Here is a 16,122-nt window from a genome sequence, read left to right as displayed (position 1 = left end):
CAGGGCAGAGTGGAAAGCAGTAGAAGGTATATCTAGAGTGTCAGAGAATATCAACACAGCCCCTAACCTATGTGAATACTACCTACAAAAGGGAACGGAAGCTGTAATGCCTACATAACATCACAGCAACCTGTCTTTAGTACTTTGATACTTCAGTACCCAACCTGTCTTCAGTACTTCAGTACCCAACCTGTCTTCAGTACTTATTAAGGGAAAATGTTTATTGGGTCTTTAGATTTCAATGAGGGGAGTGATGAGATTAATCACAAACAAAACACTGTATTAACAGGTTCTTTAAATTATCGAAATATGATTGATATTTCTGATAAATTTTTAACATCATCAAACTTAAGAGATCTTCATATAGCATATCCATGAACATTTATAAAATTCATGAGACGGTCATAGAGGTGTTTCAGTGCGAATGAAACTATATAAAAGTAGTATGGGAGCAAGTTCCTATTACACATATAAGTGAGTAAGGACAAAGAGTTTCTTCCAGCTGAAGAAGATCACAGTGATCCAGAACACCCTCAAACACATGGAATTGCCTTCCACATTTGAGGTCACTTTGACCCAGCTCAGTTTTCTTCTTAAGGGATGTCAAGTCCACTTAGAAATAACACTACTTAGACTTGGATCCCAGGTTTTTATTTCAGCACTCAAGAAATACTTAGCTAAAAGCTAGACTTCTGCCAATATTTTACCAACAATTTTCAATAGTTAAATTTTTCCTTTTTAGGTGATTCACTGTTTATAAAACATTAAAAGAAGAAAACAAAATTTCCCCTAACGGATTAAGAATAATAAGAGATCTAATTTTCTTTCTTTAGGTGAAGTCTACACAAACATTAATTCCCAAGGAAGCATACATAGATCATTCCCACCCTCTACCCTCATAGCCATACTCTGTCTCATGAATGACCAAAACATCAGCTGAAGCAGCAGCTGAATGGTCCACTATATTTCTTTCTGTGATCCCCTGGTGGTTTCAGCCTGTGTACCATTTGTTTTCTTTGTGGCCCTTGTCTAAAAGAGCAATGCAGGATATATTCATTTTGGAACAATGTCTGAGTGGTGCTTCTAAAAGTTCTTAATTCAGTGATCATCTAATTTTTTGAGGCACTGTATATTTTTTCAATCTCTAAAGGGACATCAACTATTGTATGAAGTGATCCACAAGTAAATTTGAGTTGAGAATTTCACAACCCAGCTTGAGATAAAAACAATAACAACAAATGCCTATGGTCTTAAAGTCAAAGTCAAAAATCACTGTGGTTCATTCAATAAACTTTTACTGTTTCTGCAGTATTCTAGGCAGAGTTCCATTCACAGAAAATTAAGAGAAAGAAAGGATAGATAGGGAAAGACCCAACCTACCAGGAGATAAAAACTTGTATTAATAATTAGAATACACTGGGTTGAACTCCAGGAGTAGACCTACCTACTTTCAATATCTCATTTCTTGTTTAATAAGAGACTCTTGATTTCAATTGTAATACTAATGTGATCAACTAAAAATGTTCAATTTCCTGGACTCCCCTTTATTCAATATAGTTCTTCCAACAAGATAAAGTCATAAATCCATGAAGAAGTTACTGCTTCCTGAATAAGAAGTCAAAATATCTCTACAAACACGGCTTAGTTCCTTGCCCCTTTGTCCATCCCTCTCTCTTCTCAAGAAAAGATGATACCAGAGAGTGCAGCAGCCATCATGCAACTAGAGACAATAAGCCTGAGGACAAAATCCTACTGAGGACAAAATGCAAGGATGGCAGAACAGAAATATGGAAAATCCTTGAGTAACCCTGAGTGGCTTCCCTCAAGAAGACCTGTTATACAAGACGAACTGCAACCTGCTTAAACCATGTTGAACAGTGGCAGACTATGCCAGAAGAATGCCTCATCCTATTAAACACAAAAGGGGAAGCAAGGAGAACTTCTCACAAGACACACTGGCATGTGAAATTTGAGTATCAGCTAGGCAGAAGGAAGGCAGAGACAATAGTATCTAGGGATGAAGGGAAACTGGAATCCAAATGCATGAGTTTATGACAAATTTCTGCCATGTACCTACACTTAGGTATATTTAACTTCTCTATACCTCAGTTTCCTCATTTGTGGGAGAAGGAGTAATTATTTTATCTACTTTATAGCATGGTTTAAAGTATAAAACAGTTATCACTGATGACACTATGAAACAATAGTGGACACATCATCAGCAGACGCATGAAAAGATGTTCAACATCACTGATCACCAGGGAAATGCAAGTCAAAACTACAATGAGGTATCACTCACAGCTGTCAGAATGGCAAAAATCAAAGATACAAGAAACAAGTGTTGGTGAGTATGTGGAGGAAAAGGAAACCTCTTCCACAGCGGCTGTGGAAAACAGTATGGATGTTCCCCCAAAAAGTTAAAAATAGAACTGTCTTGTATCCAATAATAGCACTAGTGGGTATTTATCCCCAAAATACAAAATCACTGATACAAGAGATACATGAACCCTTATGCTCATTGCAATATCCTTAACAAACACCAAACTATGGAAGCATCCCAAGTGTTCACTGATTGATGACTGAATAAAGAATATGAATCATAGATAGATAGATAGATAGATAGTTAGATAGATATACAGTGGAATGTTATACAGCCATAAAAAAGAATGAAATCTTGCCATTTGTAACAACATGGATGGAGCTAAGAGAGTATAATGCTAAGTGAAGTAAGTCACTCAGAGAGAGACAAATGCCATCTGATTTCACTCATATGGAATCTAAGAAATGAATTAACAGGGACGCCTGGGTGGCTCAGTGGGTTAAAGCCTCTGCCTTCGGCTCGGGTCATGATCCCAGGGTCCTGGGATTGAGCCCCACATCGGGCTCTCTGCTCAGTGGGGAGCGTGCTTCCTCCTCTCTCTCTGCCTGCCTCTCTGCCTAGTTGTGATTTCTCTCTGTCAAATAAATAAAATATTAAAAAAAAAAAAGAAATGAATCAACAAGCAAAGGGGGAAAAAGAGAGAAAGACACACCGAGGAACAGACTCTTAACTATAGAGAACAAACTTGAGTGTTCCCAGACAGGAGGTGGGTGAGGTGCTGAGTGAAATAGGCCATGGGGATTAAAGGGTGTATTTATCATGCTGAGCACTGGATAATGTATGGAATTATTGAATCATATGGTACATTTAAAACTGATATAACACTGTATGTTAACTGTACTGAATTAAACTTAAAAATTTAATATAATAACTACTGGGCACAACATATGGCAGGTGCACGTGGGAGTATGGGAGACCAGGTTGCTATCCTCCTAGCTGAACATCCAAAAGCAGTTGTACATTGTGCATACTGGCCATTTTTTATCAAATATTTTCTATATAGATCGGTATTATCAGTTAATTCACTCAGGATTAAGAAGGGCTGATCAAAAAAAAAATGTCTTTTTCTTGAGATTGGACAGAGCAATAAGCAAGTTGAAAACTTCTGCAGCCATCAGATATGGACCATAGATGGAAGCCTGAAGAAACCTGCTTTTCCATTTGACGATTATCTATCATCTACATGTAGCTTTCCTCTCTGTCACCTCTATTCTGTGACATTTCCTGTTAGATTGATCACTACATAATCATTTACTTCCTCTACCTAACCAAAAGTTTTTCTAACTCACCCTAACTTCTGATTTCTTCCTGAAAACAGTCTCAAGTTCCTATGACTTTGTTTTTTTTAAAAAAAAAAAGGTTTTTTTTTAAATAAAATGTACCCAGGATTTTGTTTTTATTCAGGTGTGATGAGGCCAACAGATCAGGAGACAACAGTCATTGAAAAGTATTTTTCACAATTCTCAACAGAATGGAGCACACCACACCATGCAGGGTCCCATGGGGGAACATCAGGGTCAGTCAGGTGGTGGAAAGAATAAGGGGAAATCATGGGCAAAAGCCTTTATCGTGGTTTTGTGGGAAGGAATGGGTTTAACCTTAAACAATTTAGGATTGCAGAATCTAAATAATTTCTATGGGCTCCAGGCTCTAGAGGCTGTCCCTAATGCTCTGGTACCGGGCCCTGGGATGATTAGAGCACAGGGATTGTGCCTCCTGAAGTGAAGAAGACCAGGGAGCTGGTTCAGAACATGGCGTCTGGATTGGTTGGTTTGCATGTCCTGGGCATGCTCATATACACGTCATTAATTACCTCTAGGATTTAGCTAGACCTGGGAGGGGCATTCTCTTCCTAGTCAGTGAGGCCCCCAAAATATCAAAGTCTCATAGGATACAGAAAATAAAAACATGATTGATACAGTCTTGGGCTCCAGTTTTGTGTTTGTTGATTTACAGTATTTCCATTGTATGTTAAACTCTCTTCTGTGCCATATAAATGTTTAATTCTAATAATCTTACAAATAAATAAGCCACTCACTGTTAAAAACATTTTTTTTTCCAAAACAAAATTACACAACTATTCAGATTGTTTTGGCTAAACTGTTCTGGGGTCTATATGTTCTAGGTAATTGCTATGGCTTTAGACTCTGAAGAGGCAGGCATAGTTGGTTAAGTTTCTGAATAAAGAGATACTTTCCAGTTTGCATTCAAACAAGATTAAGTGTAGTGCCTCTACAATTACTACAATTAGTCTAACATATGTAATTATTCTGTATCATACCCACACCCAAATACCGATCATCTCAGTGCCTTGCTCCAAATAACTGCTTCTTGTTTTAGAAACCATACTGTATTTTGGGGAGGGAGAGGAAAGAGTACAGCAAATCTTAGTGGGCAATATTAGTGTTTTGTTTGTTTGTTTGTTTGTTTTTTCAAAAGAGTGTCATATTTTTTTCAGATGTCTTTTAGTCTCCACATTCTCCAGACTTGCAAACACCCTGTGTATGGGAAACCTGTCTGCCTTATGTTCATCCCTAGTATATAACCCAAGGCTGGCACATAACAGCAGCTCAATAAATATTTGTCAGAAGAATGAACAGTGAAGAAATTCCTGTAGATAATGAATAAATTAGTGTAACATAAAGTAATGTAAATATAAATATGAGCATATTTCCTGTCTGTGAGGACGAAATCTCTCTGGAATTCTACTAAACTAAATTGTGAAAGTTCAATTCTCTATTTTGTACAGGCACAGGAAGACATGTCAAGAACAGTCACATTAATCAATACAGTATTCTATGAATCACTGGCCTTAAGTTTCTCCTACCCAAACTCCAAAAACTCCCAAATTCCAAACTCATATTAATTTGACCTTGCATTTGTAGAACTCAGTGAGTTTATAAAGCTCTGTTAATACATGATCTCATTTGATCTTCTCAACCACCTTGAAAGGTAATTAGGACAAGCCCATCAGCCCAGGTACTTACACAATCATGAGCTCCAGAGATTTTGAACCAAAAAAAAAAAAAAAAAAGAAAAGAAAGAAAGAAAGAACAAAAAATTCACCTTCGAGTGAGTGGAAATGGGGCCCTTCATTAGGCTACCGCACTCAGAAATCTTAAAAACAGAAGAGGCAACTCAAATTATTCTTCCCACATCTTATATAAGAAAGATGTCAGTTCTAAAGTTTAAATTATATACCCAAACAGCCAGTAAGCACCAGGGCAGTGACTAAAGTTAAAAATTATCTTCTTTTTCAATCTCCTTGGTCGAAAGTGATCTGTTAGAGTTATTAATCCAGTGATAAAATCACTGACCTTAAGTTCCTTGAAGTCATTGCTTTACGTATTTAGCATTTTGTGCCTTCATTCTCTGTGTCTCTCTCAGCTTAGGGGATTCGTTATAGGCCCATGCCCTCAGTTTTTCTCTACTTTCCCTAATTTGTGAAAATCAGTCTAATAAACTCATTCACTGGCTCTCTAGAGATTAAAACCTTGTTTTGTAGCATTTTGCCAATTTCTCAGGCATGAACACTCTCTATGTGGTCAATTTCAGGGTAGATGTATGTAACAGTAAGATTACAGAATTCCTGACAATATAACAACTAGTGACTGAATCGGTGATGAAGATTATTCATTACCCTTCTAAAAAGCATCGATATTCACTACGGCAATGCTACTCCCCAAAGTATGGAGCATGATCACATCACTTGGAATATGGTCGGAAACGTAAATTCCAGGGCCCCACTTCAAACGGGAATCAGAAACTCTGACTGGGGACTCAGGAATCTCTAGTTTAACAAGCATTCAAATTATTCTTGTGCATACGAAAGTTTGAGAAACACTTTATTCATTTGCTAGTGCTGCCATAGCACAGTATATCCTGGATTAGACAGTTTAAACAACAGAAATCTATTTCCTCACAGATTAGGAAGCTAGAAGGCCATGATATTGGTATCACCAGGCTTGGTTTCATCTTCACAAGTGTCTTTTCTCAGAGTCCATCTGAACCCTAATCTCTCTTTTTTTTTTTTTTAAAGATTTTATTTATTTATTTATTTGACAGAGAGACCCAGGACCCTGAGATCATGACCTGAGCCGAAGGCAGCGGCTTAATCCACTGAGCCACCCAGGCGCCCCCCTAATCTCTTTTTGTTAGGAGAATTGTCCTGTTGGATTAGGGCTTACAACCAGTGACCTCACTGAACTTTAATTACTCCCCACATTCAGAGATACTGGGGCTTAAGTACTTCAACATATGAATCTGGGGGGGATGCAATTCAATTCATAGAAGTGTTCAATAAATATTTGTTATAATATTTGTTTCAGCAAGTAAATGAATGAATAGCATTAAGACAGGAAGGAGATACAGAACCAATTTATTTAAAGGCAAGGACCCACAGTACTAATCTAGTTAGTCTTGACTATGGGCTTCATCTACTTAGTTAGCAGGCAGAGGATGGTAGTTGTTTTCTTTTTTTTTTTTTTTTTTAATATTTTATTTTATTTATTTGACAGAGAGAGAGGTCACAAGTAGGCAGAGAGGCAGGCAGAGAGAGAGGGAGAAACAGGCTCCCCACCGAGCAGAGAGCCCGATGCGGGGCTCGATCCCAGGACCCCGAGATCATGACCCGAGCCGAAGGCAGAGGCTTAAACCACTGAGCCACCCAGGTGCCCCGGTAGTTGTTTTCAAAAGCACTCAGTAGAGACCCCCGGGTGGTGCCATTGGTTGTGTGTCAGACGCTTGGTTTCAACTGGTCATGATGCCGGGTTTTGGGATCAAGCTCCGTGCTCAGCATGGAGTCTGCTTAGGACTCCCTCCCTCTGACCCTCCCCACCTCTCTCTCTCTCTCTTTCTCTCTGTCTATCTTTCAAATAAATAAATCTTTTTTTAAAGAAGCACCCAGGGGCACCTGGGTGGCTCAGTGGGTTAAGTCTCTGCCTTTGGCTCAGGTCATGATTTCAGGGTCCTGGGATCGAGTCCCGCATTGGGCTCTCTGCTCCGCAGGGAGCCTGCTTCCTCCTCTCTCCCTCTCTGCCTGCCTTTCTGTCTACTTGTGATCTCTCTGTCAAATAAATAAATAAAATCTTTAAAAACAAAAAAATAAAAAATAAAAAAAATTAAAAAGCACCCAGTGGTTACATGAAAAAGAATTGTACCATTAAGTGTTCTTTGTTTTTATTAACTAATCTGTTCACTATTCTTATGAAGTCTAGAGCTGGTTACACCACTTGGGATACTTGGGCTGGGCAGATCTAACTGATTCTTGTCATCATTTTAGCACTCAAATTCAGTAAGACAAGGAAAGCCAGTTTCATTACAAAATGGAAGCTAAGAGGGCTTCTCTGTTGCTGCCTTTCCTTTCACACAGTCAGGCATTAAGAACTGTCTCCCAAGACCCATGTAAACCAGATACACAATTACATAAAATGAAAGTGACGATAATACACATTCTTTCTTTTTTGATGTAATGAAGTCAGCTTTTTAGAGTTACTCAACTATACTCCGATTTTGGAATATTTACTAATGCCACTTCGTCAAAATCATTAAAATGTGTTCAGCGGGGGCATTCGGGGTACATCATTTTTAAAGAAACAGTGGTGAAACAATGCTTTACATAGCGTCACATTAACAATCTCACATTCTAAAATTGTTCATGATAAAATTATATTCTTGAACATCTCCAGCATATTCCTCAAAATTGTTGTTGTGAACATATATTAAATCTTTGCATGTGGAGAACCATTCTAAGTCTTGCTGACATTCAGTGAATATGTCATATTTTATACATGAGAAAGGCAAAGGTAAAAAGAATCATTTATCTAAAAAAACTAAGGTAAAAGTAACAAATATCACTCTGTGATTCCAAAATTTGTCAGATGGCTTCAAAGAGAAAAAAAATAACACATCATCATTAGCAAACTCCCTAGGCAGAAGCTCTGACATATCACCTTTGATTAAATCTAACGTATCACATGTTTTTTGTAACTAGATCTGACAGATAGTTCCCATGGCATATCAACCCAAAAATTATTCAAATACTGCTTCCAGTGCAGCTTGTTTTTCTGAATTTAGGGCACCAATTTTCTCAAACAAGTGGGATAAAGGGTTTTCTGATTTTCCCTAGGAATTCCTGAAAAAAAAAAAAAAGAAGAAGAAGAAGAACTATAACATCCCAAATGTGGAAGGGACATTGTTGTTCACATAGTTCAGTTTTCCATATAATTGGGAAATCCCTGTATATTACCCCTGACAAGCTGTCTTCAGTCTTTGCTTATGCCCTTCCTATGACAATGTGCCTACTGCCTTTGCAGGATCCCACTGGCTCTCTTCTAGCACTAAGTTGCTGACTCTCACAAATTCTAAGTCAGATGCTTGAACTCCACTTTCAGAAACCATTTATTTCTTCTCTTCTGAATTAGAAAAAAAATCACCACATGCTCTTCAAATAACTTTTTAATGCCTCTTTATCCTCAGCAGAGGAACATATTTATGATATAATCACTAAAAATTTTAAATTAAAAAATAACCTAAAATAATCCTTGCCTTGAACCCATGCTTTCTCGGGCCATTGTCTTACCTCTCTTCTTCCATAATATCGAATTTCTAGAAAGGTTTTACTTTCTTACTTCCTAATAACTTTGGAAGCAATTGGGCTTCCTTACAACATCACTAAAACCATTACTCTTGGTCCTTATCACTATACATTTATAAAATACCTGAACACTCCTGATTGCTCATTTCTTTGAAAAATTCTCTCTCATATTTTCTCTGACACTATTCTTTATCTGTCCTCAACTATGTCTATAGTCAATCCATTGTGTTATTTTTCTTGGACTTACCTTGCTTGCTTACTCCTTTATACTTATCTGAGTTTTTCTCTTATGTCTTATTTTTAATCCAAAAAGAAAAAAAGAAAATGTCTTTCAGGATGCCTGTGGAACCCGCCCCCCTGCCAAATTATATCCAAAATGTTGTATCTGTATGTGTGTGTATAGTCTAGGACTAAGAGTACTTAGTGAGAGCTCAAAGGCTTCTTAAAGTTCTACAGTGTCCCCTGCATAAGCACATCCTCTCCTATGACATCAGCTGTCTCTTGTACACACCACTGGGCAGCTCCACGGATATTTTGAAATATCTCAAATAGCTCAAACACAACAATACAAGAGCAAATCACTATTTTATCACCACTACTAAATTTGTCTTTCATATCTTATCTTCTATCTTTATAAATTCCAACACTATTCATTCAATTGTCCAAAATATAAACCAAAAACTAATTCATAGAACAACTTCTACTCTCCAAAGTACTATTGGTGATGAAATCCTCTCAATGATGCCCCTCTAACAGTTTCAGAACTTTTCCCCTCTCCTCTATAAGCTGCCTTAGTTCAGGATACCATCATTTAACCCAAGTAGCCTAACAAATGCCAAACTGGTCTTCCTTTTCCAAAATTTCTTTTCTGTAGTCCATGTCTGTACTTCTGCTGAGTATTTTATGCCAAAGTCCAAATTAGCTATTTAAATTCATTTTATAACTTACAACCACCTTCAGGGTAAAATCTATAGGTCTTAAAATAGTACACAATGCTTTTCATTGCTTCCACCTGAATGTCTGGCTCACCTCCTGCCTTTCTCATCTTCTTACCTCTTGCATTCCTCCTTCTGGTGTCCCCTTCCCTCCCATGTTCCCTGCTACCCTGTACATCCCCAGTTGTATAGCTAACTCATACATGTTCTTCAAAACTCAGCTCTGATATAATATCATCGATTCTTTTATTCATTCATTCAGCAAATGTCTCTGAGGAGTAATCTCTTTTCCTTAACATTATGTAGATGCTGAAGACATACAATTAATAAGATAGACATAAGCCCTGTCTCCTCTAACTTACCTTCTATTTAGAAAAGTATTCATACCAATAAAATTAAACCAATAAGTGCATAACTAATTGTTTTATTAGAACTATAATAGCTGGTTTTATAAGTAAATATAAATTATGCCAAGAAAATGAATATGGTTCTGACCTACACTATGGTATCAGGGGAAATTTTTCTGCAGAAGTCATACATAAACTGAGACATGAAAGATTTATGGGTATTCCTGGGTGAAGGAGTGAAAAGATTCCAGGAAGGGAACAGCATGTGCATTGTGCAGAGATCTTGAAGCAAAAATGTTCTTGTTGACATAGACCAGTGGAACAGAGTGGAGAGCCCAGATACGGACCCTCAACTCTATGGTCAAATAATCTTCGACAAAACAGGAAAAAATATACAATGGAAAAGAGACAGTCTCTTCAATAAATGGTGCTGGGAAAACTGGGCAGCTATATGTAGAAGAATGAAACTCGACTATTCTCTTACACCATACACAGAGATAAACTCGAAATGTATAAAAGACCTCAACGTGAGACAGGAATCCATCAGAATCCTAGAGGAGAACATAGGCAGTAACCTCTTTGATATCAGCCACAGCAACTTCTTTCAAGATATGTCTCCAAAGGCAAAGGAAACAAAAGCAAAAATGAACTTTTGGGACTTCATCAAGATCAAAAGCTTCTGCACAGCAAAGGAGACAGTCAACAAAACAAAGAGGCAACACACGGTATAATCGGAGAAGATATTTGCAAATGACAGTACAGACAAAAGGTTGATATCCAGGATCTATAAAGAACTCCTCAAACTCAACACACACAAAACAAATAGTCATATCAAAAAATGGGCAGAAGATATGAACAGACACTTCTCCAATGAAGACATACAAATGGCTATCAGACACGTGAAAAAATGCTCATCATCACTAGCCATCAGGGAGATTCAAATTAAAACCACATTGAGATATCACCTTTCACCAGTTAGAATGGCCAAAATTAGAAAGACAGGAAACAACGTGTGTTAGAGAGGTTGTGGAGAAAGGGGAACCCTCTTACACTGTTGGTGGGAATGCAAGTTAGTGCAGCTACTCTGGAGAACAGTGTGGATATTCCTCAAGAAATTACAAATAGAGTTTCCCTATGACCATGCAATTGCACTGCTGGGTATTTACCCCAAAGATACAGATGTAGTGAAAATAAGAGCCATCTGTACCCCAATGTTTATAGCAGCAATGGCCATGGTCGCCAAACTGTGGAAAGAACCAAGATGCCCTTCAATGGATGAATGGATAAGGAAGATATGGTACATATACATGATGGAGTATTATGCCTCCATCAGAAAGGATGAATACCCAACTTTTGTAGCAACATGGACAGGACTGGAAGAGATTATGCTGAGCAAAATAAGTCAAGCAGAGAGAGTCAAGTATCATATGGTTTCACTTATTTGTGGAGTATAACAAAAAACATGGAGGACATGGGGAGATGGAGAGGAGAAGGGAGTTGAGAGAAATTGGAAGGGGAGATGAACCATGAGAGACTATGGACTCTGAAAAACAACCTGAGGGTTTTTTTTTTTTTTTTCATGTTGATACATTTAATGGTAGCATAAATATCCTGCTATATATCCCCATGGAGTCAAAATAGTATAAGCTTTGGAACATACAGAGAAAACTAAAAAGACAAAATCACTTGCCCTTTCTCCCCTTAGTTTTGTCATCAAAACATTAAAGTCACAGTGATTTTTTAGGGTCATTGTATGCATCAAGTGAAACAATATACATGAAAACACCTAGCAACATCACACACAATAAACTCACAAAAGAGAACCAGTTTTTATAATCTGACTTGATCAGGAAATAAGAACAATTATACATCTTTGAGGAATGTTTTAGTCAGCATTCAAATTCCCTCTCACTTCAACCTTGCTCTACCCAAAGTATAAATCATAAACAATAAGACAAAGGCAAGAAAATGCTGTTCATTTCTTGGAGCCACATTGCAGCTCTACAGAAAATAATAATTTGGCTGCTGAGGTTTTAATATGGTCTTGGGTTTCTCAAATTTAGATTTTATATATCACTGTAAGGTGACATTTCAAGTGAAGATTGTGTGAGTCTAACATGTCTATTGTTCCATTGTACACAGGAATGTATTACCATTGGTAAACGCTGCTCAGCAAACATTATTATACTTCTAGTATGTGCCAGGTGTGGGACATACCTGGCACATTTTGAAGGGGCGGGGGGTGGGAGGTTGGGGAAGCAAGTGGTGGGTAATAGGGAGGGCACATATTGCATGGAGCACTGGGTGTGGTACAAAAACAATGAATACTGTTACGCTGAAAATAAACAAATAAAAAAAAATGTTCGTGTTGTTGGAGGAACTGAAAGAGGAGCAGTATGGCTGTAATCCAGGGTATAAGATAGAGCAACACAAATTGAACCTAGAGACATAGCAAGGACCAGATTGTACTGAGAACTTTGAGATCTTATTAATGCTTTAAGTCTTATTGTAAGAATAATAGGTAGCCCCCAAAGGGTTTATTTTTTTTTAAGATTTTATTTATTTATTTGACAGATAGAGATCACAAGTAGGGAGAGAGGCAGACAGAGAGAGAGAGAGGAGGAAGCAGGCTCCCTGCCAAGCAGAGAGCCCAATGCGGGGCTCGATCCCAGGACCCTGGGATCATGACCTGAGCGAAAGGCAGAGGCTTTAACCCACTGAGCCACCCAGGTGCCCCCCCAAAGGGTTTTAAATAGGCATGTGATGTGATTAGATATCCCTTTTTATCACTCTGAGTTCTGTTCACAGAATGGATGGGCTAACTGGAAACAGTACATGCAAAGGGAGCTTTAAGGAAATTAGTGCAATAGTTCAAGCAAGATGTGATGGTGCCTTATACTAAAATAGAGATGTTGCAATTTAGAAAATAGAAAAATATGAATGTTTTTTGGAAAGTAAAACTAATAGGATTTGATGAAGGAGTCATATGGCAGTTAAAGAAGAAGGATATTAAGGGTGACACCAGTGTTTCTAACTTATACAACTAGGAGGATAATTATGCCATTAATGGATAGAGGCAACACTGAAAGAGGACCAAGTTTCAGGGTACAATCCTTAGTACAGTTTCCACTGTGTTAAGCTTGAAGGTCACGTTAACCCTGGAGGCAATATTATGTAAGTGAACTTGGAGGGCAAAAGTAGTAATCTCAAAGTTAGATACATTAATGTGAGTCAATATATGAGTGGTAATTAAATTCAGAGATGTCATCATCCCAGAATATTAAATTATTAATAATAAGATTAATAATAATAACTAACATTCATCAAGCTTTTGCTACATGCCTATTAGTTTCTTAATGGCTTAGCAGCTATTAACTCATTAAATCCCCATAAGAGCCTGTTGGTAGGTGGGACTATTATCCACATTTTATAGATAAGAAATGTGAGACTCAGACAAATTGGGTGAATTGATTCAAGATTCAAGTCAAAGAGTAGGGTAAGTGACAGATTATGGATTCAAACACAGGCAATGTCAGCTATTTAGGTATTTGGGTGGGCAAGATGGTGGAAAAGAAACTCCAAGACCTCCTTCCCCGACAGAAGACTAACTTAACAATGATATAAGGACCCAAATACCTTTACAAGAAGCCCAGAATCTAGTTAAGCTTCAGCAGCAGAAAAAGATCAAAACCAAGAACAGCAACACTGAAATGGGTAAGAAGGACAATTTCACTTTACTCGCATTCGCCCCTCCCCCAAGCCAGCACATCTCAGAACTGAAAGGGATGCTGCAGCTGGCATCGTTCTGATCAACTGGGAGGAGGGACTGAAGCACAGGTTTCTCCCCCAGGAGGGAGAAAGAAGAGTGAAGATACTTCCAAAATCCCATCCTTCAGGTGTACCACCTGAAGGACTGCCGTTGTCTTCCCTCACTCACAGCACTGACACAACAGACAGCAAAGTTGCAGGATACAAACTCAAAGTCCAAAAATCCCTTGTTTTTCTGTATACTAACAACAAACTACCCAGAAAAGCAAATTAAGAAAACAATATCATTTATCCTAGCACCCAAAAGAATAAAATATTGGGAATAAATTTAACCAAAGATGTGAGAATTGCACACTGAAAATTATAAAATATTGATGAAAGAAATTAAAGAAGACTATTTAATAAAAAGAAAGACATCTCCATTCATGAATTAGAAGACTTAATATTGTTAAAAAGTCCACACTTCCCAAAGCAATATAATCCTTACCAAAATCTCAATGGAATTTTTTCACAGAAATAGAAAAAATCAATCCTTAAATTCATATGGAGACACGAAAGACTCCAAATAGCTAAAACAATCTAAAGCAACAAGAGCAAAAATGGAGACCTCGCATTTCCTGATTTCAAAAATAGATTACAAATCTACAGGGATTAAAACAGTATAATACTGGTGTAAAAACAGAAATACAGACCAATGGAACAGAATAGAGAGTCCAGAAATAAATTCATAATATACAGCATATACAGTAGACTGATCTTCAACAAGGGTACCAGGAACACACAATAGGGAAAGGATAGTCTTTTCAACAACTCATGTTGGAAAAACTAGATGTCCACATACAAAAAGAATGAAACTGGACTATTCCCTGACACCATAGACAAAACTAAATTAAAAAATGGACCTAAGACTCCCAAAAGAAAACATAGGGGCAAATCTTCATGATGCTACTCTTGGCAGTGATTTCTTGGATATGACGCCAAAAACATAAGCAAAAAAAAACAAACAAACGAACAAACAAAAAAAAGCCATAGAAAAGTGGGATCAAACTAAAAAGCTTCTGCACAGTAAAGGAAATAATCAATAGAATTCCTTTTTGACAATCTATAGAATGAAAAATATTTTAAAACCATATACTTGGTACAGAGTTAATATTTTAAATATTTAAGGAACTCCTACAAATTAATTTCAAAAAAGTTATAATAACTCAATTACAAAATGAAGGACTTTAATAGATATGCCTGCAAAGAAGACATAAAATGGTCAACAGGTATGTGAAAAGATGCTCAACATGACTAATCATCAGGGAAATGCAAATCATAATCACAGTGAGATATTACCTCATACCTATTGGGGTGGCTATTATCAGAAAAAAAATAGTAATAATAAGTTAAGTGTTGGCAATGATATAAAGAAATGGCAACCCTTGTACAATGTTGGTAGGGATATAAAATGGTGCAGCCATGATTGAAAACAGTATGGAGGTTCCCCAAAAATTAAAAATATACCTACCTTATGATCCAGTAATCCCATTTCTGAGTAGACAGCCTAAAGAACTGAAATCAAGATCTCAAAGAAATATTTGCATTCCCAGTTAGTTTCAGCGTTACTCACAATAGTCAAGATATAGCAACAGCCTGAAGATCTACTGATGAATGAATGGATAATGAAAAATGATAGATACATCTAGCAGAATACCATTAAACCTCAAAAAAGAAGGAAAATCTGTCATAGGCAGCATACAGATAAACCTGGAGGACATTACTGCTGAGTGAAATAAGCCAGTCTCAGAAGGAAAAATGCTGCATGATTTACTTATATAAGGTATTTAAAATAGTCACACTCCTAGAAACAGAATAACATGGTAGCTGCTAGAAAGAAGAGGAGAGAGAAATGGGAGATGCTGCTCAATGTGTAGAGTCCCAGCCATGCGAGATAAATAAGGTCTAGAGATCTACTGTACAACTTTTATGTAGTACTCTCCAGTCACTGAATTTGTGATCAAATTAAACCTCCAAGTCTTTTTCAGGCAAATTATTGACAAATGGTATTTCACCCTCCTGTATTTACCTAATTATAGATTTAACCCCTGAAAACAA

The sequence above is a fragment of the Meles meles genome, chromosome 2, assembly GCF_922984935.1.
Source record: "Meles meles chromosome 2, mMelMel3.1 paternal haplotype, whole genome shotgun sequence".
NCBI classification, from domain to species: domain Eukaryota; kingdom Metazoa; phylum Chordata; class Mammalia; order Carnivora; family Mustelidae; genus Meles; species Meles meles.
The sequence above is the reverse complement of the archived record's forward strand: the minus strand, read 5'-3'. Positions refer to the sequence as shown.